The following is a 23,859-nucleotide window of genomic DNA, read 5'->3' as shown; positions in this document are numbered from 1 at the left end:
TTTGATGTCCAGTCGGAGGATTCTTTACCTAGCTGTCCATTCTGGACATTTTTTTCCCTAGAAGATTTATCATTTTACATAGAAGGCGGTGATTAATTTTGAGTTAATTTAACAAATTTTTTTTTTCTTTTTGAGAGAGTGAGCATGCGCATGAGTGGGGCGTGGGGTGGAGGGAGAAGCGAAAAGAGCGTCCTTAAGCAGACTCCCCAGTGAGCTTGGAGCCTGATTTTGTCCCGGGACCCTGAGAGCATGACAAGAGCCGAAATTAAGAGCTGGCTGCCTCAGCGACTGAGGCACCCAGGCGCCACGAGTTCAGTTTTGTACAGAGGATGAGCCTTCGATTGTGGTCCTCGTCCTCCTCGTCCTCCACCTCCACCTCCTCCTCCTCTCTGCCCCTCCCTCTTCTTCTTCTCCTTCTTCTTCTTTGTCTCTGGAAGTCCATTTGCTCTAGCACCATTTCTTCAAAACGCTGTCACTCCTCCATTGAATTGCTTTTCCCCTTTGTCAGAATCCCATTGACATGTTGGTGGTTGGTCTCTTTCTGGGTTTGATCCTGTTCCACTTATCTATCTTTATACTGTTCCATTTGTCTATCCCTTCACCAACACCACACATTTTTGATTACTATAGCTGTAGATCTTGAAACTGGGTGGAAGGATTCCTTTGGTTTTCTTCTTTAGTTTTATTTTCTCATCTTTTTCTAGGTTCTGACGTGGAGAGCTTATTGTTTTGAGACAGAGAGAGAGTGAGAGAGAGAGAGACAGGGAAGGGGTACAGAGAGAGAGAGAGAGAGAGATTATTAAACAGCCTCCATGCCCAGCACCAGCACAATGCAGGTTCAGTCTCACAACCTCGAGTTTCATCATGACCCGAGTCAAAATCAAGAGTTGGACTAACTGACTGAGCCTCCCAGATGCTCCTCCTCCTTTCTAACATAGGCAGTGATTGCTCTACATGGTGCTGTCCATTGATTGTGCTGTGTCCCACACATTTTCATATGTTGTATGTTCATTTTCCTTCACTTCAATGCATTGAGATTTGATCTTTGATCTTTGATCATCTAGAAGGTTACTTTCTCAGTGTTTGGATATTTGTTAGATTTCTCCTTTGGATACCTAGTTTGCTTTTTAAATATATTTTTTTTAATGTTTAAATTGCACTTCCGAGAAATTGATCGATAGGGTTGTCTTTGTTTCAGGTGTACAATAGAGCGATTCCCCTCCCCTACCCCACCTGCTGTCAGCTCCGGTTGCAGGCACTGATGTGCCTTGGAGACTCAGGTGCACCTCCCCCACCCCTCCTCCCTTCAGCTCCTGTTGCCAGGCACTGGTTTGCGTTGGAGACGGAACCCTCGTAGGGGTTCCAAGCACTTCCTAGTGGCCCAGAAGACACTGGTGATCGGAGACCAAGCCACAAGGCTCTTTGGAGCCAACTGGTGGCCATCCAAATGCCTCCCCACACAGTTCTGGAGCCGCTGTGGGCTGTCCTGGAGCAGCTGTGGGCTGCTGGGTTGGTGATATCCGAACGTGGGCCACATGTGCCACGAGTCTCTGGGTTTCGCTGGGAGATCCTGGTGTGCACTGCAGTGGTGGTGTTCCTGGGAAAGAGTGCACTCAGCTTCCGAAGAAGAAAGTGGCAGTGTGCCCAGAACGAGGAAGTCTCTGGAAAAGGCATGGAGAAGACCGAACCAGACGCACAAGCCGTGGAGCTGTCGCATCATCCGAGCCGAAGGCCAGTCCTCTCCCGTTCCAGCTTCTTGCTCTGGCTGCCCTGAATCAAGATGCCGGGTATTGGTCAGTGGGAAACACCACGCAACTGCGGAAGGGAGTTCGGGAAAGGCTGTTGAAGAGCCCTCAGCAGCTGCCTCCTGAAAATCCCATCTGTGGAGCAGCCCAGGAAGATGGAGAAGCCCTGGTGAGGAAAACACCAGAAGGCTTCAAGGACAGCCGTGATCTGCAGGCAAGTGCAGACCCGCTGGTTCAGGAGATTGGCAGCTGTGGACAGAGAGTGCAGGACGAGGCAGGGCAGGCAGGCAGGCCAGAGCTTCCTGAAGGAGGTGTGCGGCGGCAGGCCAGCGCTGAGGGCCAGAGCCAACAGCACACCCTCAGCCAGATCCTCCTGAAGGGGATGCATGTGCTAGAGCTGCTTGGAGATCATCTGGAAGGTGGGGGCTCAAGGAGGCAGGTGGAGACTGGCTCCTCCTCCCCTGACCACGTGCCCTCAGGCGGGAGCCCCGTGAACCAATTAAAGCCGTCCAGGGCACTGAAGAAGGCACGTCAGAGGAATGAAGAGCTCCCAAGAAACCCAACAAGCCACCAAGCTGAGCAAGGACCTGTTCACCTTCGGAACACCCTCCTGGACGGTGAGATTCCGAAGTTGAGCCTGAAGCTTGAGGCAGAGCCGAAGCTGTGCGATGAGCACCTCAGACACCTGGAGAGGAAGATGATGGAGGAGAAGGCACGCTGCCTGCAAGTGAAGAACGAGCTTGCCAAGGTGCGCAGGAAGGCGGATGCTGCCCACTGGCACTTGGGCCTCTATAGGAACATGGCCGCCGACCTGCACCGAGAATGGCAGCAAATCGCCTCCTTGCATGAGCGGGAGCGCCTCCTGGTGGAGAAGAGGAGTGAGGAGAGCCAGAAGGCTGTCCTGTGGGCAGAGAGGGAGTTCCAAAGGCTCCAGGCCCAAAACCATTGCCTCAGGCAGAAGCTGGCCATCTCTGGGCCCAAGGTCCAGCCGGTCTCCGGGGGGCCTCCTGCTCCTGCTCCTGCTGTTCCGGGCACAGCCTCCAAATACCCTCAAGGGCCAAAGGCTCCCCTGAAACCCAGGAAGCCCAAGAAGGGAGCAAGGGTGCACTGGCCAGACTCCAAGTTCTCGGGTCCCCTGCAGGTCTGATTCCCTTGCCCAGCAGCCACCAACACTCACAACCAGAGCACAAAAGCTCCTGTGCTTACCCCTTCAGCCATACCCATGGCTCCTTTGACTTGAGATCCACCCCATCCTTTAGCCTGATGCTCCATATTCCCTGGAGCCGTATGAGTGTGAGAGAATATTTTTCAGTGTTCAGCGTAACACAAATAAAAATAAAAATATCCAATGGCTGAGACTCCTGCTACTGAGAATGGATTTGATTAAGGGATTCTATGCCAAGCAAGGGACGGTTTGAAGTGTCTTGTATCGATCCCTTCATCGTCCCAATAACCCAGTGTGTCATGTCTGACTGAGGTTCAGACAGGGGAAACAACTTGCCCCAAGATCACACAGCTAGTGAATTTCAGAGCTCCCGTTCCAAACCAGGGTTGTCTAATGATCACCTGCTGTGCCAATAACTTCTACTACTATGCCTACTACTGTTCTTCTTCTTCTTCTTCTTCTTCTTCTTCTTCTTCTTCTTCTTCTTCTTCTTCTTCTTCTTCTTCTTCTTCTTTGGAGAGACAGAAAGGGTGACGGCGCACACATACACACACACACACACAAAGGAACGCACACACATGCAGGCGGGGGAGGGGCCGAGTTAGAGAGATTCCTCGACAGGCTTCGGACTCAAGTGCTGAACCAGACGCTGGTCTGGATTTCCCAGATCACGTGATCAGCCCTGAACCGAAATCAGGAGCCAGACACTGAACTGACAGGCACCCTTGGGCAAGGAACTTCTAGGCAAGCTGCTGAAGGATCCCAGAAGGGCTTGGTAAATTGTTCCCCTCGTTCACGTCCTAGGATGTGATGATTCTATGCAAAGATAATAGTGCATATAATATAATCTAACATAATATATAATAATAGAAGGATGCAGAGATTATAGTGGTGGCTAGCTGAGGTCAAGTCCCAGCCAAGTAGGGAGGGCAGCCTTTAAGGGTCTCCAACGATTCCCATCTTGGGTACACATCGTTTTGTGTTCCATACTCCACCTCTTGATTCGAGTCAGAACTACTGACTCCCTTGTAAAGGACAGAATGTGGCCAAAGTGATAGGATGTCACTTTGGAGGTGAGTTTACAAAGAGACTGGTCTCCTCTTGGGCTTGCCCGCCCTCCGTCCCTCCCTCCCGCATCTGTTCCCAGGAAAGCCAGCTGCTCCTTGGGAGCTTTATGCTGGAGAGGCCCATGGGGCAAGGAATGACTCTTTCTTGCTTCCAGCAATGGAGGGCCTCTGGCTGCTCACAGCCAGCTGAGTGAGCTCAAAAGCAGACTTACCCCCAACAAGCCCGCAGATGACTGAAGATCCAGAGGCCCTCTGGACTGCAGCCTTGTGAGAGATCCTGAGCCACAGGGACCTGGCTAGTTGCACCTGGATGGCTGGCCCACAGAAACCATATCAGGTTATGAATGTTGTTTTAGGCCCATTGGTTCGGGGAAAACCTTCAAGAAAGACAGGAGTGGGAAGCCAAATGTTTGGCTTCTGACCCACCCCCCCTCTCCTGGGGTTGAAATTCCAGGGAAATCAAGAGATGGTAGAAACGCCTGAGAGATGAGGGTAAACAATGGAAGAGAGAGGACATCTATTCTGATCGCCATGGATCTCTCTGAGAGGACATCCTCCCACTTGATCCTCCTGTGTCGAAGGGTGGCAAATGCAGGGGGAGACACCTGGCAGTGTGGTCCAAGTCGGCTGAGAGCACTCGACCCAGCCCCACAGAGCCTCCTAGAAGGCAGAGAAAGAGCCCAGAAGTTCCCTGGGGCCCCTAGAGAAGGCCCCGAGAGAAGGAGATGAGTTGAAAGCCTGGGACCTGGTCGTTGGACTTCTAGACTGGAGGGGAGATGGCCTGTGGAAGGGCCACTGCCCGCAACCCCTGTTGGACCAGACCCCTCCTGTCTGCTTTGGGAGACTGGGGGTGAATATGAGAATGAATTCATGTAGAAGAGATGGTGTTCTAATGCTTGGTTTCAACTTCTTGAAATCCTTTCAACTTCTTGAAATCGTTGACATTCCTTTTCTCCTTGTCCCCAGGACCACCATGAATGGGAAGGGGCCTTCAAAGAAGCAAGATGAGAACATCTCTTACAAGGCTGTCCAGTGTCAATATCCAACCACTGCAGTCACTTCTACCCCCTTGGCAGCCCCACTGCTTCCATCAGGACACAGATCCGTTCCTGTACAGGTTTTTGAGCAAACGTAAGTTTGGATTTCTCGCAGAGAAATGCCAAGAGTGCAATGACTGGGGTCCTAGGGTGGTTGCAAGTCTAGTTTTCAGAGAAACTGTGTGGAGGGTTGGGTCACTATCCTGTGCACCCGAAAAGCATATTCTACTGCTTGTTCCCTGGAATTTAAATCCAGGCCTTGAAAAAGAAAAGGAACTGTGAACTGTTTTCAAGAGGGAGCTCTATCATCTTCCATTCCCAACAGCGATGCAGGAGCGATCCAGTCGTTCCACATCCTGCCTTGCATTGGGGAGTGGGGTCTCTCTCTCCCTCTCGGGTGCATTTGGTTTGCATCATGCTGATAGGTGTGCAGTGAGAGCTCATTGGAGTTTGAATTTGAATTGCCCCGATGGTAACTTTTTATGGGATTTCCATCTGTATACTCTTTGGTAAAGGGTTTCGGTCTTTTGCCCATTTTTTTTGTTTTTGTTCTTTTCAGACTGGATGGCTTGCTTCTTTGGGGGTCCACTTTTGAGGTTCTCTCCTTCCGACAGGAGTCCTTTATCAGGTATGTGGTTTGCACCTATTTTCTCCCAGTTTGTAGCTTCCCTTTTGGGTCTTCTTCACAAGGTGTTTCACACATTACACACTTCCAATTCTGATTGTTGGATCATGTCTAATGAATCAACTCTTCTTGAACGGAACATGATTTGATGTCCAGTCGGAGGATTCTTTACCTAGCTGTCCATTCTGGACATTTTTTTCCCTAGAAGATTTATCATTTTACATAGAAGGCGGTGATTAATTTTGAGTTAATTTAACAAATTTTTTTTTTCTTTTTGAGAGAGTGAGCATGCGCATGAGTGGGGCGTGGGGTGGAGGGAGAAGCGACAAGAGCGTCCTTAAGCAGACTCCCCAGTGAGCTTGGAGCCTGATTTTGTCCCGGGACCCTGAGAGCATGACAAGAGCCGAAATGAAGAGCTGGCTGCCCCAGCGACTGAGTCACCCAGGCACCACGAGTTCAGTTTTGTACAGAGGATGAGCCTTCGATTGTGGTCCTCGTCCTCCTCGTCCTCCACCTCCACCTCCTCCTCCTCTCTGCCCCTCCCTCTTCTTCTTCTCCTTCTTCTTCTTTGTCTCTGGAAGTCCACTTGCTCTAGCACCATTTCTTCAAAACGCTGTCACTCCTCCATTGAATTGCTTTTCCCCTTTGTCAGAATCCCATTGACATGTTGGTGGTTGGTCTCTTTCTGGGTTTGATCCTGTTCCACTTATCTATCTTTATACTGTTCCATTTGTCTATCCCTTCACCAACACCACACCTTTTTGATTACTATAGCTGTAGATCTTGAAACTGGGTGGAAGGATTCCTTTGGTTTTCTTCTTTAGTTTTATTTTCTCATCTTTTTCTAGGTTCTGTCGTGGAGAGCTTATTGTTTTGAGACAGAGAGAGAGAGAGAGAGAGAGAGAGAGAGAGAGACAGGGAAGGGGTACAGAGAGAGAGAGAGAGAGAGAGAGAGAGATTATTAAACAGCCTCCATGCCCAGCACCAGCACAATGCAGGTTCAGTCTCACAACCTCGAGTTTCATCATGACCCGAGTCAAAATCAAGAGTTGGACTAACTGACTGAGCCTCCCAGATGCTCCTCCTCCTTTCTAACATAGGCAGTGATTGCTCTACATGGTGCTGTCCATTGATTGTGCTGTGTCCCACACATTTTCATATGTTGTATGTTCATTTTCCTTCACTTCAATGCATTGAGATTTGATCTTTGATCTTTGATCATCTAGAAGGTTACTTTCTCAGTGTTTGGATATTTGTTAGTTTTCTCCTTTGGATATCTAGTTTGCTTTTTAAATATATTTTTTTAATGTTGAAAGTGTACTTCCGAGAAATTGATCAATAGGGTTGTCTTTGTTTCAGGTGTACAATATAGCGATTCCCCTCCCCTACCCCACCTGCTGTCAGCTCCGGTTGCAGGCACTGATGTGCCTTGGAGACTCAGGTGCACCTCCCCCACCCCTCCTCCCTTCAGCTCCTGTTGCCAGGCACTGGTTTGCGTTGGAGACGGAACCCTCGTAGGGGTTCCAAGCACTTCCTAGTGGCCCAGAAGACACTGGTGATCGGAGACCAAGCCACAAGGCTCTTTGGAGCCAGCGGGGGGCCATCCAAATGCCTCCCCACACAGTTCTGGAGCCGCTGTGGGCTGTCCTGGAGCAGCTGTGGGCTGCTGGGTTGGTGATATCCGAACGTTGGCCACATGTGCCACGAGTCTCTGGGTTTCGCTGGGAGATCCTGGTGTGCACTGCAGTGGTGGTGTTCCTGGGAAAGAGTGCACTCAGCTTCCGAAGAAGAAAGTGGCAGTGTGCCCAGAACGAGGAAGTCTCTGGAAAAGGCATGGAGAAGACCGAACAAGACGCACAAGCCCGTGGAGCTGTCGCATCATCCGAGCCGAAGGCCAGTCCTCTCCCGTTCCAGCTTCTTGCTCTGGCTGCCCTGAATCAAGATGCCGGGTATTGGTCAGTGGGAAACACCACGCAACTGCGGAAGGGAGTTCGGGAAAGGCTGTTGAAGAGCTCTCACCAGCTGCCTCATGAAAATCCCATCTGTGGAGCAGCCCAGGAAGATGGAGAAGCCCTGGTGAGGAAAACACCAGAAGGCTTCAAGGACAGCCGTGATCTGCAGGCAAGTGCAGACCCGCTGGTTCAGGAGATTGGCAGCTGTGGACAGAGAGTGCAGGACGAGGCAGGGCAGGCAGGCAGGCCAGAGCTTCCTGAAGGAGGAGTGCGGTGGCAGGCCAGCGCTGAGGGCCAGAGCCAACAGCACACCCTCAGCCAGATCCTCCTGAAGGGGATGCATGTGCTAGAGCTGCTTGGAGATCATCTGGAAGGTGGGGGCTCAAGGAGGCAGGTGGAGACTGGCTCCTCCTCCCCTGACCACGTGCCCTCAGGCGGGAGCCCCGTGAACCAATTAAAGCCGTCCAGGGCACTGAAGAAGGCACGTCAGAGGAATGAAGAGCTCCCAAGAAACCCAACAAGCCACCAAGCTGAGCAAGGACCTGTTCACCTTCGGAACACCCTCCTGGACGGTGAGATTCCGAAGTTGCGCCTGAAGCTTGAGGCAGAGCCGAAGCTGTGCGATGAGCACCTCAGACACCTGGAGAGGAAGATGATGGAGGAGAAGGCACGCTGCCTGCAAGTGAAGAACGAGCTTGCCAAGGTGCGCAGGAAGGCGGATGCTGCCCACTGGCACTTGGGCCTCTATAGGAACATGGCCGCCGACCTGCACCGAGAATGGCAGCAAATCGCCTCCTTGCATGAGCGGGAGCGCCTCCTGGTGGAGAAGAGGAGTGAGGAGAGCCAGAAGGCTGTCCTGTGGGCAGAGAGGGAGTTCCAAAGGCTCCAGGCCCAAAACCATTGCCTCAGGCAGAAGCTGGCCAACTCTGGGCCCAAGGTCCAGCCTGTCTCCGGGGGGCCTCCTGCTCCTGCTCCTGCTGTTCCGGGCACAGCCTCCAAATACCCTCAAGGGCCAAAGGCTCCCCTGAAACCCAGGAAGCCCAAGAAGGGAGCAAGGGTGCACTGGCCAGACTCCAAGTTCTCGGGTCCCCTGCAGGTCTGATTCCCTTGCCCAGCAGCCACCAACACTCACAACCAGAGCACAAAAGCTCCTGTGCTTACCCTTTCAGCCATACCCATGGCTCCTTTGACTTGAGATCCACCCCATCCTTTAGCCTGATGCTCCATATTCCCTGGAGCCGTATGAGTGTGAGAGAATATTTTTCAGTGTTCAGCGTAACACAAATAAAAATAAAAATATCCAATGGCTGAGACTCCTGCTACTGAGAATGGATTTGATTAAGGGATTCTATGCCAAGCAAGGGACGGTTTGAAGTGTCTTGTATCGATCCCTTCATCGTCCCAATAACCCAGTGTGTCATGTCTGACTGAGGTTCAGACAGGGGAAACAACTTGCCCCAAGATCACACAGCTAGTGAATTTCAGAGCTCCCGTTCCAAACCAGGGTTGTCTAATGATCACCTGCTGTGCCAATAACTTCTACTACTATGCCTACTACTGTTCTTCTTCTTCTTCTTCTTCTTCTTCTTCTTCTTCTTCTTCTTCTTCTTCTTCTTCTTCTTCTTCTTCTTCTTCTTCTTCTTTGGAGAGACAGAAAGGGTGACGGCGCACACATACACACACACACACACAAAGGAACGCACACACATGCAGGCGGGGGAGGGGCCGAGTTAGAGAGATTCCTCGACAGGCTTCGGACTCAAGTGCTGAACCAGACGCTGGTCTGGATTTCCCAGATCACGTGATCAGCCCTGAACCGAAATCAGGAGCCAGACACTGAACTGACAGGCACCCTTGGGCAAGGAACTTCTAGGCAAGCTGCTGAAGGATCCCAGAAGGGCTTGGTAAATTGTTCCCCTCGTTCACGTCCTAGGATGTGATGATTTTATGCAAAGATAATAGTGCATATAATATAATCTAACATAATATATAATAATAGAAGGATGCAGAGATTATAGTGGTGGCTAGCTGAGGTCAAGTCCCAGCCAAGTAGGGAGGGCAGCCTTTAAGGGTCTCCAACGATTCCCATCTTGGGTACACATCGTTTTGTGTTCCATACTCCACCTCTTGATTCGAGTCAGAACTACTGACTCCCTTGTAAAGGACAGAATGTGGCCAAAGTGATAGGATGTCACTTCGGAGGTGAGTTTACAAAGAGACTGGTCTCCTCTTGGGCTTGCCCGCCCTCCGTCCCTCCCTCCCGCATCTGTTCCCAGGGAAGCCAGCTGCTCCTTGGGAGCTTTATGCTGGAGAGGCCCATGGGGCAAGGAATGACTATTTCTTGCTTCCAGCAATGGAGGGCCTCTGGCTGCTCACAGCCAGCTGAGTGAGCTCAAAAGCAGACTTACCCCCAACAAGCCCGCAGATGACTGAAGATCCAGAGGCCCTCTGGACTGCAGCCTTGTGAGAGATCCTGAGCCACAGGGACCTGGCTAGTTGCACCTGGATGGCTGGCCCACAGAAACCATATCAGGTTATGAATGTTGTTTTAGGCCCATTGGTTCGGGGAAAACCTTCAAGAAAGACAGGAGTGGGAAGCCAAATGTTTGGCTTCTGACCCACCCCCCCTCTCCTGGGGTTGAAATTCCAGGGAAATCAAGAGACGGTAGAAACGCCTGAGAGATGAGGGTAAACAATGGAAAAGAGAGGACATCTATTCTGATCGCCATGGATCTCTCTGAGAGGACATCCTCCCACTTGATCCTCCTGTGTCGAAGGGTGGCAAATGCAGGGGGAGACACCTGGCAGTGTGGTCCAAGTCGGCTGAGAGCACTCGACCCAGCCCCACAGAGCCTCCTAGAAGGCAGAGAAAGAGCCCAGAAGTTCCCTGGGGCCCCTAGAGAAGGCCCCGAGAGAATGAGATGAGTTGAAAGCCTGGGACCTGGTCGTTGGACTTCTAGACTGGAGGGGAGATGGCCTGTGGAAGGGCCACTGCCCGCAACCCCTGTTGGACCAGACCCCTCCTGTCTGCTTTGGGAGACTGGGGGTGAATATGAGAATGAATTCATGTAGAAGAGATGGTGTTCTAATGCTTGGTTTCAACTTCTTGAAATCCTTTCAACTTCTTGAAATCGTTGACATTCCTTTTCTCCTTGTCCCCAGGACCACCATGAATGGGAAGGGGCTTTCAAAGAAGCAAGATGAGAACATCTCTTACAAGGCTGTCCAGTGTCAATATCCAACCACTGCAGTCACTTCTACCCCCTTGGCAGCCCCACTGCTTCCATCAGGACACAGATCCGTTCCTGTACAGGTTTTTGAGCAAACGTAAGTTTGGATTTCTCGCAGAGAAATGCCAAGAGTGCAATGACTGGGGTCCTAGGGTGGTTGCAAGTCTAGTTTTCAGAGAAACTGTGTGGAGGGTTGGGTCACTCTACTGTGCACCCGAAAAGCATATTCTACTGCTTGTTCCCTGGAATTTAAATCCAGGCCTTGAAAAAGAAAAGGAACTGTGAACTGTTTTCAAGAGGGAGCTCTATCATCTTCCATTCCCAACAGCGATGCAGGAGCGATCCAGTCGTTCCACATCCTGCCTTGCATTGGGGAGTGGGGTCTCTCTCTCCCTCTCGGGTGCATTTGGTTTGCATGATGCTGATAGGTGTGCAGTGAGAGCTCATTGGAGTTTGAATTTGAATTGCCCCGATGGTACCTTTTTATGGGATTTCCATCTGTATACTCTTTGGTAAAGTGTTTCGGTCTTTTGCCCATTTTTTTTGTTTTTGTTCTTTTCAGACTGGATGGCTTGCTTCTTTGGGGGTCAACTTTTGAGGTTCTCTCCTTCCGACAGGAGTCCTTTATCAGGTATGTGGTTTGCACCTATTTTCTCCCAGTTTGTAGCTTCCCTTTTGGGTCTTCTTCACAAGGTGTTTCACACATTACACACTTCCAATTCTGATTGTTGGATCATGTCTAATGAATCAACTCTTCTTGAACGGAACATGATTTGATGTCCAGTCGGAGGATTCTTTACCTAGCTGTCCATTCTGGACATTTTTTTCCCTAGAAGATTTATCATTTTACATAGAAGGCGGTGATTAATTTTGAGTTAATTTAACAAATTTTTTTTTTCTTTTTGAGAGAGTGAGCATGCGCATGAGTGGGGCGTGGGGTGGAGGGAGAAGCGAAAAGAGCGTCCTTAAGCAGACTCCCCAGTGAGCTTGGAGCCTGATTTTGTCCCGGGACCCTGAGAGCATGACAAGAGCCGAAATTAAGAGCTGGCTGCCCCAGCGACTGAGTCACCCAGGCGCCACGAGTTCAGTTTTGTACAGAGGATGAGCCTTCGATTGTGGTCCTCGTCCTCCTCGTCCTCCACCTCCACCTCCTCCTCCTCTCTGCCCCTCCCTCTTCTTCTTCTCCTTCTTCTTCTTTGTCTCTGGAAGTCCACTTGCTCTAGCACCATTTCTTCAAAACGCTGTCACTCCTCCATTGAATTGCTTTTCCCCTTTGTCAGAATCCCATTGACATGTTGGTGGTTGGTCTCTTTCTGGGTTTGATCCTGTTCCACTTATCTATCTTTATACTGTTCCATTTGTCTATCCCTTCACCAACACCACACCTTTTTGATTACTATAGCTGTAGATCTTGAAACTGGGTGGAAGGATTCCTTTGGTTTTCTTCTTTAGTTTTATTTTCTCATCTTTTTCTAGGTTCTGACGTGGAGAGCTTATTGTTTTGAGACAGAGAGAGAGTGAGAGAGAGAGAGACAGGGAAGGGGTACAGAGAGAGAGAGAGAGAGAGATTATTAAACAGCCTCCATGCCCAGCACCAGCACAATGCAGGTTCTGTCTCACAACCTCGAGTTTAATCATGACCCGAGTCAAAATCAAGAGTTGGACTAACTGACTGAGCCTCCCAGATGCTCCTCCTCCTTTCTAACATAGGCAGTGATTGCTCTACATGGTGCTGTCCATTGATTGTGCTGTGTCCCACACATTTTCATATGTTGTATGTTCATTTTCCTTCACTTCAATGCATTGAGATTTGATCTTTGATCTTTGATCATCTAGAAGGTTACTTTCTCAGTGTTTGGATATTTGTTAGATTTCTCCTTTGGATACCTAGTTTGCTTTTTAAATATATTTTTTTTAATGTTGAAATTGTACTTCCGAGAAATTGATCGATAGGGTTGTCTTTGTTTCAGGTGTACAATATAGCGATTCCCCTCCCCTACCCCACCTGCTGTCAGCTCCGGTTGCAGGCACTGATGTGCCTTGGAGACTCAGGTGCACCTCCCCCACCCCTCCTCCCTTCAGCTCCTGTTGCCAGGCACTGGTTTGCATTGGAGACGGAACCCTCGTAGGGGTTCCAAGCACTTCCTAGTGGCCCAGAAGACACTGGTGATCGGAGACCAAGCCACAAGGCTCTTTGGAGCCAACTGGTGGCCATCCAAATGCCTCCCCACACAGTTCTGGAGCCGCTGTGGGCTGTCCTGGAGCAGCTGTGGGCTGCTGGGTTGGTGATATCCGAACGTTGGCCACATGTGCCACGAGTCTCTGGGTTTCGCTGGGAGATCCTGGTGTGCACTGCAGTGGTGGTGTTCCTGGGAAAGAGTGCACTCAGCTTCCGAAGAAGAAAGTGGCAGTGTGCCCAGAACGAGGAAGTCTCTGGAAAAGGCATGGAGAAGACCGAACCGGACGCACAAGCCCGTGGAGCTGTCGCATCATCCGAGCCGAAGGCCAGTCCTCTCCCGTTCCAGCTTCTTGCTCTGGCTGCCCTGAATCAAGATGCCGGGTATTGGTCAGTGGGAAACACCACGCAACTGCGGAAGGGAGTCGGGAAAGGCTGTTGAAGAGCCCTCAGCAGCTGCCTCCTGAAAATCCCATCTGTGGAGCAGCCCAGGAAGATGGAGAAGCCCTGCTGAGGAAAACACCAGAAGGCTTCAAGGACAGCCGTGATCTGCAGGCAAGTGCAGACCCGCTGGTTCAGGAGATTGGCAGCTGTGGACAGAGAGTGCAGGACGAGGCAGGGCAGGCAGGCAGGCCAGAGCTTCCTGAAGGAGGTGTGCGGCGGCAGGCCAGCGCTGAGGGCCAGAGCCAACAGCACACCCTCAGCCAGATCCTCCTGAAGGGGATGCATGTGCTAGAGCTGCTTGGAGATCATCTGGAAGGTGGGGGCTCAAGGAGGCAGGTGGAGACTGGCTCCTCCTCCCCTGACCACGTGCCCTCAGGCGGGAGCCCCGTGAACCAATTAAAGCCGTCCAGGGCACTGAAGAAGGCACGTCAGAGGAATGAAGAGCTCCCAAGAAACCCAACAAGCCACCAAGCTGAGCAAGGACCTGTTCACCTTCGGAACACCCTCCTGGACGGTGAGATTCCGAAGTTGCGCCTGAAGCTTGAGGCAGAGCCGAAGCTGTGCGATGAGCACCTCAGACACCTGGAGAGGAAGATGATGGAGGAGAAGGCACGCTGCCTGCAAGTGAAGAACGAGCTTGCCAAGGTGCGCAGGAAGGCGGATGCTGCCCACTGGCACTTGGGCCTCTATAGGAACATGGCCGCCGACCTGCACCGAGAATGGCAGCAAATCGCCTCCTTGCATGAGCGGGAGCGCCTCCTGGTGGAGAAGAGGAGTGAGGAGAGCCAGAAGGCTGTCCTGTGGGCAGAGAGGGAGTTCCAAAGGCTCCAGGCCCAAAACCATTGCCTCAGGCAGAAGCTGGCCATCTCTGGGCCCAAGGTCCAGCCGGTCTCCGGGGGGCCTCCTGCTCCTGCTCCTGCTGTTCCGGGCACAGCCTCCAAATACCCTCAAGGGCCAAAGGCTCCCCTGAAACCCAGGAAGCCCAAGAAGGGAGCAAGGGTGCACTGGCCAGACTCCAAGTTCTCGGGTCCCCTGCAGGTCTGATTCCCTTGCCCAGCAGCCACCAACACTCACAACCAGAGCACAAAAGCTCCTGTGCTTACCCCTTCAGCCATACCCATGGCTCCTTTGACTTGAGATCCACCCCATCCTTTAGCCTGATGCTCCATATTCCCTGGAGCCGTATGAGTGTGAGAGAATATTTTTCAGTGTTCAGCGTAACACAAATAAAAATAAAAATATCCAATGGCTGAGACTCCTGCTACTGAGAATGGATTTGATTAAGGGATTCTATGCCAAGCAAGGGACGGTTTGAAGTGTCTTGTATCGATCCCTTCATCGTCCCAATAACCCAGTGTGTCATGTCTAACTGAGGTTCAGACAGGGGAAACAACTTGCCCCAAGATCACACAGCTAGTGAATTTCAGAGCTCCCGTTCCAAACCAGGGTTGTCTAATGATCACCTGCTGTGCCAATAACTTCTACTACTATGCCTACTACTGTTCTTCTTCTTCTTCTTCTTCTTCTTCTTTTTCTTCTTCTTCTTCTTCTTCTTCTTCTTCTTCTTCTTCTTCTTCTTCTTCTTCTTCTTCTTCTTCTTCTTCTTCTTCTTCTTCTTCTTCTTCTTCTTCTTCTTCTTCTTCTTCTTCTTCTTCTTCTTCTTCTTCTTCTTCTTTTCTTTCTTCTTCTTCGGAGAGACAGAAAGGGTGACGGCGCACACATACACACACACACACACAAAGGAACGCACACACATGCAGGCGGGGGAGGGGCCGAGTTAGAGAGATTCCTCGACAGGCTTCGGACTCAAGTGCTGAACCAGACGCTGGTCTGGATTTCCCAGATCACGTGATCAGCCCTGAACCGAAATCAGGAGCCAGACACTGAACTGACAGGCACCCTTGGGCAAGGAACTTCTAGGCAAGCTGCTGAAGGATCCCAGAAGGGCTTGGTAAATTGTTCCCCTCGTTCACGTCCTAGGATGTGATGATTCTATGCAAAGATAATAGTGCATATAATATAATCTAACATAATATATAATAATAGAAGGATGCAGAGATTATAGTGGTGGCTAGCTGAGGTCAAGTCCCAGCCAAGTAGGGAGGGCAGCCTTTAAGGGTCTCCAACGATTCCCATCTTGGGTACACATCGTTTTGTGTTCCATACTCCACCTCTTGATTCGAGTCAGAACTACTGACTCCCTTGTAAAGGACAGAATGTGGCCAAAGTGATAGGATGTCCCTTCGGAGGTGAGTTTACAAAGAGACTGGTCTCCTCTTGGGCTTGCCCGCCCTCCGTCCCTCCCTCCCGCATCTGTTCCCAGGGAAGCCAGCTGCTCCTTGGGAGCTTTATGCTGGAGAGGCCCATGGGGCAAGGAATGACTCTTTCTTGCTTCCAGCAATGGAGGGCCTCTGGCTGCTCACAGCCAGCTGAGTGAGCTCAAAAGCAGACTTACCCCCAACAAGCCCGCAGATGACTGAAGATCCAGAGGCCCTCTGGACTGCAGCCTTGTGAGAGATCCTGAGCCACAGGGACCTGGCTAGTTGCACCTGGATGGCTGGCCCACAGAAACCATATCAGGTTATGAATGTTGTTTTAGGCCCATTGGTTCGGGGAAAACCTTCAAGAAAGACAGGAGTGGGAAGCCAAATGTTTGGCTTCTGACCCACCCCCCCTCTCCTGGGGTTGAAATTCCAGGGAAATCAAGAGATGGTAGAAACGCCTGAGAGATGAGGGTAAACAATGGAAGAGAGAGGACATCTATTCTGATCGCCATGGATCTCTCTGAGAGGACATCCTCCCACTTGATCCTCCTGTGTCGAAGGGTGGCAAATGCAGGGGGAGACACCTGGCAGTGTGGTCCAAGTCGGCTGAGAGCACTCGACCCAGCCCCACAGAGCCTCCTAGAAGGCAGAGAAAGAGCCCAGAAGTTCCCTGGGGCCCCTAGAGAAGGCCCCGAGAGAAGGAGATGAGTTGAAAGCCTGGGACCTGGTCGTTGGACTTCTAGACTGGAGGGGAGATGGCCTGTGGAAGGGCCACTGCCCGCAACCCCTGTTGGACCAGACCCCTCCTGTCTGCTTTGGGAGACTGGGGGTGAATATGAGAATGAATTCATGTAGAAGAGATGGTGTTCTAATGCTTGGTTTCAACTTCTTGAAATCCTTTCAACTTCTTGAAATCGTTGACATTCCTTTTCTCCTTGTCCCCAGGACCACCATGAATGGGAAGGGGCCTTCAAAGAAGCAAGTTGAGAACATCTCTTACAAGGCTGTCCAGTGTCAATATCCAACCACTGCAGTCACTTCTACCCCCTTGGCAGCCCCACTGCTTCCATCAGGACACAGATCCGTTCCTGTACAGGTTTTTGAGCAAACGTAAGTTTGGATTTCTCTCAGAGAAATGCCAAGAGTGCAATGACTGGGGTCCTAGGGTGGTTGCAAGTCTAGTTTTCAGAGAAACTGTGTGGAGGGTTGGGTCACTATCCTGTGCACCCGAAAAGCATATTCTACTGCTTGTTCCCTGGAATTTAAATCCAGGCCTTGAAAAAGAAAAGGAACTGTGAACTGTTTTCAAGAGGGAGCTCTATCATCTTCCATTCCCAACAGCGATGCAGGAGCGATCCAGTCGTTCCACATCCTGCCTTGCATTGGGGAGTGGGGTCTCTCTCTCCCTCTCGGGTGCATTTGGTTTGCATCATGCTGATAGGTGTGCAGTGAGAGCTCATTGGAGTTTGAATTTGAATTGCCCCGATGGTAACTTTTTATGGGATTTCCATCTGTATACTCTTTGGTAAAGGGTTTCGGTCTTTTGCCCATTTTTTTTGTTTTTGTTCTTTTCAGACTGGATGGCTTGCTTCTTTGGGGGTCCACTTTTGAGGTTCTCTCCTTCCGACAGGAGTCCTTTATCAGGTATGTGGTTTGCACCTATTTTCTCCCAGTTTGTAGCTTCCCTTTTGGGTCTTCTTCACAAGGTGTTTCACACATGACACACTTCCAATTCTGATTGTTGGATCATGTCTAATGAATCAACTCTTCTTGAACGGAACATGATTTGATGTCCAGTCGGAGGATTCTTTACCTAGCTGTCCATTCTGGACATTTTTTTCCCTAGAAGATTTATCATTTTACATAGAAGGCGGTGATTAATTTTGAGTTAATTTAACAAATTTTTTTTTTCTTTTTGAGAGAGTGAGCATGCGCATGAGTGGGGCGTGGGGTGGAGGGAGAAGCGAAAAGAGCGTCCTTAAGCAGACTCCCCAGTGAGCTTGGAGCCTGATTTTGTCCCGGGACCCTGAGAGCATGACAAGAGCCGAAATGAAGAGCTGGCTGCCTCAGCGACTGAGTCACCCAGGCGCCACGAGTTCAGTTTTGTACAGAGGATGAGCCTTCGATTGTGGTCCTCGTCCTCCTCGTCCTCCACCTCCACCTCCTCCTCCTCTCTGCCCCTCCCTCTTCTTCTTCTCCTTCTTCTTCTTTGTCTCTGGAAGTCCACTTGCTCTAGCACCATTTCTTCAAAACGCTGTCACTCCTCCATTGAATTGCTTTTCCCCTTTGTCAGAATCCCATTGACATGTTGGTGGTTGGTCTCTTTCTGGGTTTGATCCTGTTCCACTTATCTATCTTTATACTGTTCCATTTGTCTATCCCTTCACCAACACCACACCTTTTTGATTACTATAGCTGTAGATCTTGAAACTGGGTGGAAGGATTCCTTTGGTTTTCTTCTTTAGTTTTATTTTCTCATCTTTTTCTAGGTTCTGACGTGGAGAGCTTATTGTTTTGAGACAGAGAGAGAGTGAGAGAGAGAGAGACAGGGAAGGGGTACAGAGAGAGAGAGAGAGAGAGATTATTAAACAGCCTCCATGCCCAGCACCAGCACAATGCAGGTTCAGTCTCACAACCTCGAGTTTCATCATGACCCGAGTCAAAATCAAGAGTTGGACTAACTGACTGAGCCTCCCAGATGCTCCTCCTCCTTTCTAACATAGGCAGTGATTGCTCTACATGGTGCTGTCCATTGATTGTGCTGTGTCCCACACATTTTCATATGTTGTATGTTCATTTTCCTTCACTTCAATGCATTGAGATTTGATCTTTGATCTTTGATCATCTAGAAGGTTACTTTCTCAGTGTTTGGATATTTGTTAGATTTCTCCTTTGGATACCTAGTTTGCTTTTTAAATATATTTTTTTTAATGTTTAAATTGCACTTCCGAGAAATTGATCGATAGGGTTGTCTTTGTTTCAGGTGTACAATATAGCGATTCCCCTCCCCTACCCCACCTGCTGTCAGCTCCGGTTGCAGGCACTGATGTGCCTTGGAGACTCAGGTGCACCTCCCCCACCCCTCCTCCCTTCAGCTCCTGTTGCCAGGCACTGGTTTGCGTTGGAGACGGAACCCTCGTAGGGGTTCCAAGCACTTCCTAGTGGCCCAGAAGACACTGGTGATCGGAGACCAAGCCACAAGGCTCTTTGGAGCCAACTGCTGGCCATCCAAATGCCTCCCCACACAGTTCTGGAGCCGCTGTGGGCTGTCCTGGAGCAGCTGTGGGCTGCTGGGTTGGTGATATCCGAACGTGGGCCACATGTGCCACGAGTCTCTGGGTTTCGCTGGGAGATCCTGGTGTGCACTGCAGTGGTGGTGTTCCTGGGAAAGAGTGCACTCAGCTTCCGATGAAGAAAGTGGCAGTGTGCCCAGAACGAGGAAGTCTCTGGAAAAGGCATGGAGAAGACCGAACCAGACGCACAAGCCGTGGAGCTGTCGCATCATCCGAGCCGAAGGCCAGTCCTCTCCCGTTCCAGCTTCTTGCTCTGGCTGCCCTGAATCAAGATGCCGGGTATTGGTCAGTGGGAAACACCACGCAACTGCGGAAGGGAGTCGGGAAAGGCTGTTGAAGAGCCCTCAGCAGCTGCCTCCTGAAAATCCCATCTGTGGAGCAGCCCAGGAAGATGGAGAAGCCCTGGTGAGGAAAACACCAGAAGGCTTCAAGGACAGCCGTGATCTGCAGGCAAGTGCAGACCCGCTGGTTCAGGAGATTGGCAGCTGTGGACAGAGAGTGCAGGACGAGGCAGGGCAGGCAGGCAGGCCAGAGCTTCCTGAAGGAGGTGTGCGGCGGCAGGCCAGCGCTGAGGGCCAGAGCCAACAGCACACCCTCAGCCAGATCCTCCTGAAGGGGATGCATGTGCTAGAGCTGCTTGGAGATCATCTGGAAGGTGGGGGCTCAAGGAGGCAGGTGGAGACTGGCTCCTCCTCCCCTGAACACGTGCCCTCAGGCGGGAGCCCCGTGAACCAATTAAAGCCGTCCAGGGCACTGAAGAAGGCACGTCAGAGGAATGAAGAGCTCCCAAGAAACCCAACAAGCCACCAAGCTGAGCAAGGACCTGTTCACCTTCGGAACACCCTCCTGGACGGTGAGATTCCGAAGTTGCGCCTGAAGCTTGAGGCAGAGCCGAAGCTGTGCGAAGAGCACCTCAGACACCTGGAGAGGAAGATGATGGAGGAGAAGGCACGCTGCCTGCAAGTGAAGAACGAGCTTGCCAAGGTGCGCAGGAAGGCGGATGCTGCCCACTGGCACTTGGGCCTCTATAGGAACATGGCCGCCGACCTGCACCGAGAATGGCAGCAAATCGCCTCCTTGCATGAGCGGGAGCGCCTCCTGGTGGAGAAGAGGAGTGAGGAGAGCCAGAAGGCTGTCCTGTGGGCAGAGAGGGAGTTCCAAAGGCTCCAGGCCCAAAACCATTGCCTCAGGCAGAAGCTGGCCATCTCTGGGCCCAAGGTCCAGCCGGTCTCCGGGGGGCCTCCTGCTCCTGCTCCTGCTGTTCCGGGCACAGCCTCCAAATACCCTCAAGGGCCAAAGGCTCCCCTGAAACCCAGGAAGCCCAAGAAGGGAGCAAGGGTGCACTGGCCAGACTCCAAGTTCTCGGGTCCCCTGCAGGTCTGATTCCCTTGCCCAGCAGCCACCAACACTCACAACCAGAGCACAAAAGCTCCTGTGCTTACCCCTTCAGCCATACCCATGGCTCCTTTGACTTGAGATCCACCCCATCCTTTAGCCTGATGCTCCATATTCCCTGGAGCCGTATGAGTGTGAGAGAATATTTTTCAGTGTTCAGCGTAACACAAATAAAAATAAAAATATCCAATGGCTGAGACTCCTCCTACTGAGAATGGATTTGATTAAGGGATTCTATGCCAAGCAAGGGACGGTTTGAAGTGTCTTGTATCGATCCCTTCATCGTCCCAATAACCCAGTGTGTCATGTCTGACTGAGGTTCAGACAGGGGAAACAACTTGCCCCAAGATCACACAGCTAGTGAATTTCAGAGCTCCCGTTCCAAACCAGGGTTGTCTAATGATCACCTGCTGTGCCAATAACTTCTACTACTATGCCTACTACTGTTCTTCTTCTTCTTCTTCTTCTTCTTCTTCTTCTTCTTCTTCTTTGGAGAGACAGAAAGGGTGACGGCGCACACATACACACACACACACACAAAGGAACGCACACACATGCAGGCGGGGGAGGGGCCGAGTTAGAGAGATTCCTCGACAGGCTTCGGACTCAAGTGCTGAACCAGACGCTGGTCTGGATTTCCCAGATCACGTGATCAGCCCTGAACCGAAATCAGGAGCCAGACACTGAACTGACAGGCACCCTTGGGCAAGGAACTTCTAGGCAAGCTGCTGAAGGATCCCAGAAGGGCTTGGTAAATTGTTCCCCTCGTTCACGTCCTAGGATGTGATGATTCTATGCAAAGATAATAGTGCATATAATATAATCTAACATAATATATAATAATAGAAGGATGCAGAGATTATAGTGGTGGCTAGCTGAGGTCAAGTCCCAGCCAAGTAGGGAGGGCAGCCTTTAAGGGTCTCCAATGATTCCCATCTTGGGTACACATCGTTTTGTGTTCCATACTCCACCTCTTGATTCGAGTCAGAACTACTGACTCCCTTGTAAAGGACAGAATGTGGCCAAAGTGATAGGATGTCACTTCGGAGGTGAGTTTACAAAGAGACTGGTCTCCTCTTGGGCTTGCCCGCCCTCCGTCCCTCCCTCCCGCATCTGTTCCCAGGGAAGCCAGCTGCTCCTTGGGAGCTTTATGCTGGAGAGGCCCATGGGGCAAGGAATGACTATTTCTTGCTTCCAGCAATGGAGGGCCTCTGGCTGCTCACAGCCAGCTGAGTGAGCTCAAAAGCAGACTTACCCCCAACAAGCCCGCAGATGACTGAAGATCCAGAGGCCCTCTGGACTGCAGCCTTGTGAGAGATCCTGAGCCACAGGGACCTGGCTAGTTGCACCTGGATGGCTGGCCCACAGAAACCATATCAGGTTATGAATGTTGTTTTAGGCCCATTGGTTCGGGGAAAACCTTCAAGAAAGACAGGAGTGGGAAGCCAAATGTTGGGCTTCTGACCCACCCCCCTTCTCCTGGGGTTGAAATTCCAGGGAAATCAAGAGATGGTAGAAACGCCTGAGAGATGAGGGTAAACAATGGAAGAGAGAGGACATCTATTCTGATCGCCATGGATCTCTCTGAGAGGACATCCTCCCACTTGATCCTCCTGTGTCGAAGGGTGGCAAATGCAGGGGGAGACACCTGGCAGTGTGGTCCAAGTCGGCTGAGAGCACTCGACCCAGCCCCACAGAGCCTCCTAGAAGGCAGAGAAAGAGCCCAGAAGTTCCCTGGGGCCCCTAGAGAAGGCCCCGAGAGAAGGAGATGAGTTGAAAGCCTGGGACCTGGTCGTTGGACTTCTAGACTGGAGGGGAGATGGCCTGTGGAAGGGCCACTGCCCGCAACCCCTGTTGGACCAGACCCCTCCTGTCTGCTTTGGGAGACTGGGGGTGAATATGAGAATGAATTCATGTAGAAGAGATGGTGTTCTAATGCTTGGTTTCAACTTCTTGAAATCCTTTCAACTTCTTGAAATCGTTGACATTCCTTTTCTCCTGGTCCCCAGGACCACCATGAATGGGAAGGGACCTTCAAAGAAGCAAGATGAGAACATCTCTTACAAGGCTGTCCAGTGTCAATATCCAACCACTGCAGTCACTTCTACCCCCTTGGCAGCCCCACTGCTTCCATCAGGACACAGATCCGTTCCTGTACAGGTTTTTGAGCAAACGTAAGTTTGGATTTCTCTCAGAGAAATGCCAAGAGTGCAATGACTGGGGTCCTAGGGTGGTTGTAAGTCTAGTTTTCAGAGAAACTGTGTGGAGGGTTGGGTCACTCTACTGTGCACCCGAAAAGCATATTCTACTGCTTGTTCCCTGGAATTTAAATCCAGGCCTTGAAAAAGAAAAGGAACTGTGAACTGTTTTCAAGAGGGAGCTCTATCATCTTCCATTCCCAACAGCGATGCAGGAGCGATCCAGTCGTTCCACATCCTGCCTTGCACTGGGGAGTGGGGTCTCTCTCTCCCTCTCGGGTGCATTTGGTTTGCATCATGCTGATAGGTGTGCAGTGAGAGCTCATTGGAGTTTGAATTTGAATTGCCCCGATGGTAACTTTTTATGGGATTTCCATCTGTATACTCTTTGGTAAAGGGTTTCGGTCTTTTGCCCATTTTTTTTGTTTTTGTTCTTTTCAGACTGGATGGCTTGCTTCTTTGGGGGTCAACTTTTGAGGTTCTCTCCTTCCGACAGGAGTCCTTTATCAGGTATGTGGTTTGCACCTATTTTCTCCCAGTTTGTAGCTTCCCTTTTGGGTCTTCTTCACAAGGTGTTTCACACATTACACACTTCCAATTCTGATTGTTGGATCATGTCTAATGAATCAACTCTTCTTGAACGGAGCATGATTTGATGTCCAGTCGGAGGATTCTTTACCTAGCTGTCCATTCTGGACATTTTTTTCCCTAGAAGATTTATCATTTTACATAGAAGGCGGTGATTAATTTTGAGTTAATTTAACAAATTTTTTTTTTCTTTTTGAGAGAGTGAGCATGCGCATGAGTGGGGCGTGGGGTGGAGGGAGAAGCGAAAAGAGCGTCCTTAAGCAGACTCCCCAGTGAGCTTGGAGCCTGATTTTGTCCCGGGACCCTGAGAGCATGACAAGAGCCGAAATTAAGAGCTGGCTGCCCCAGCGACTGAGTCACCCAGGCGCCACGAGTTCAGTTTTGTACAGAGGATGAGCCTTCGATTGTGGTCCTCGTCCTCCTCGTCCTCCACCTCCACCTCCTCCTCCTCTCTGCCCCTCCCTCTTCTTCTTCTCCTTCTTCTTCTTTGTCTCTGGAAGTCCACTTGCTCTAGCACCATTTCTTCAAAACGCTGTCACTCCTCCATTGAATTGCTTTTCGCTTTGTCAGAATCCCATTGACATGTTGGTGGTTGGTCTCTTTCTGGGTTTGATCCTGTTCCACTTATCTATCTTTATACTGTTCCATTTGTCTATCCCTTCACCAACACCACACCTTTT

The sequence above is a fragment of the Meles meles genome, unplaced genomic scaffold (genome assembly GCF_922984935.1).
Source record: "Meles meles unplaced genomic scaffold, mMelMel3.1 paternal haplotype, whole genome shotgun sequence".
Lineage (NCBI taxonomy): Eukaryota > Metazoa > Chordata > Mammalia > Carnivora > Mustelidae > Meles > Meles meles.
The sequence above is the reverse complement of the archived record's forward strand: the minus strand, read 5'-3'. Positions refer to the sequence as shown.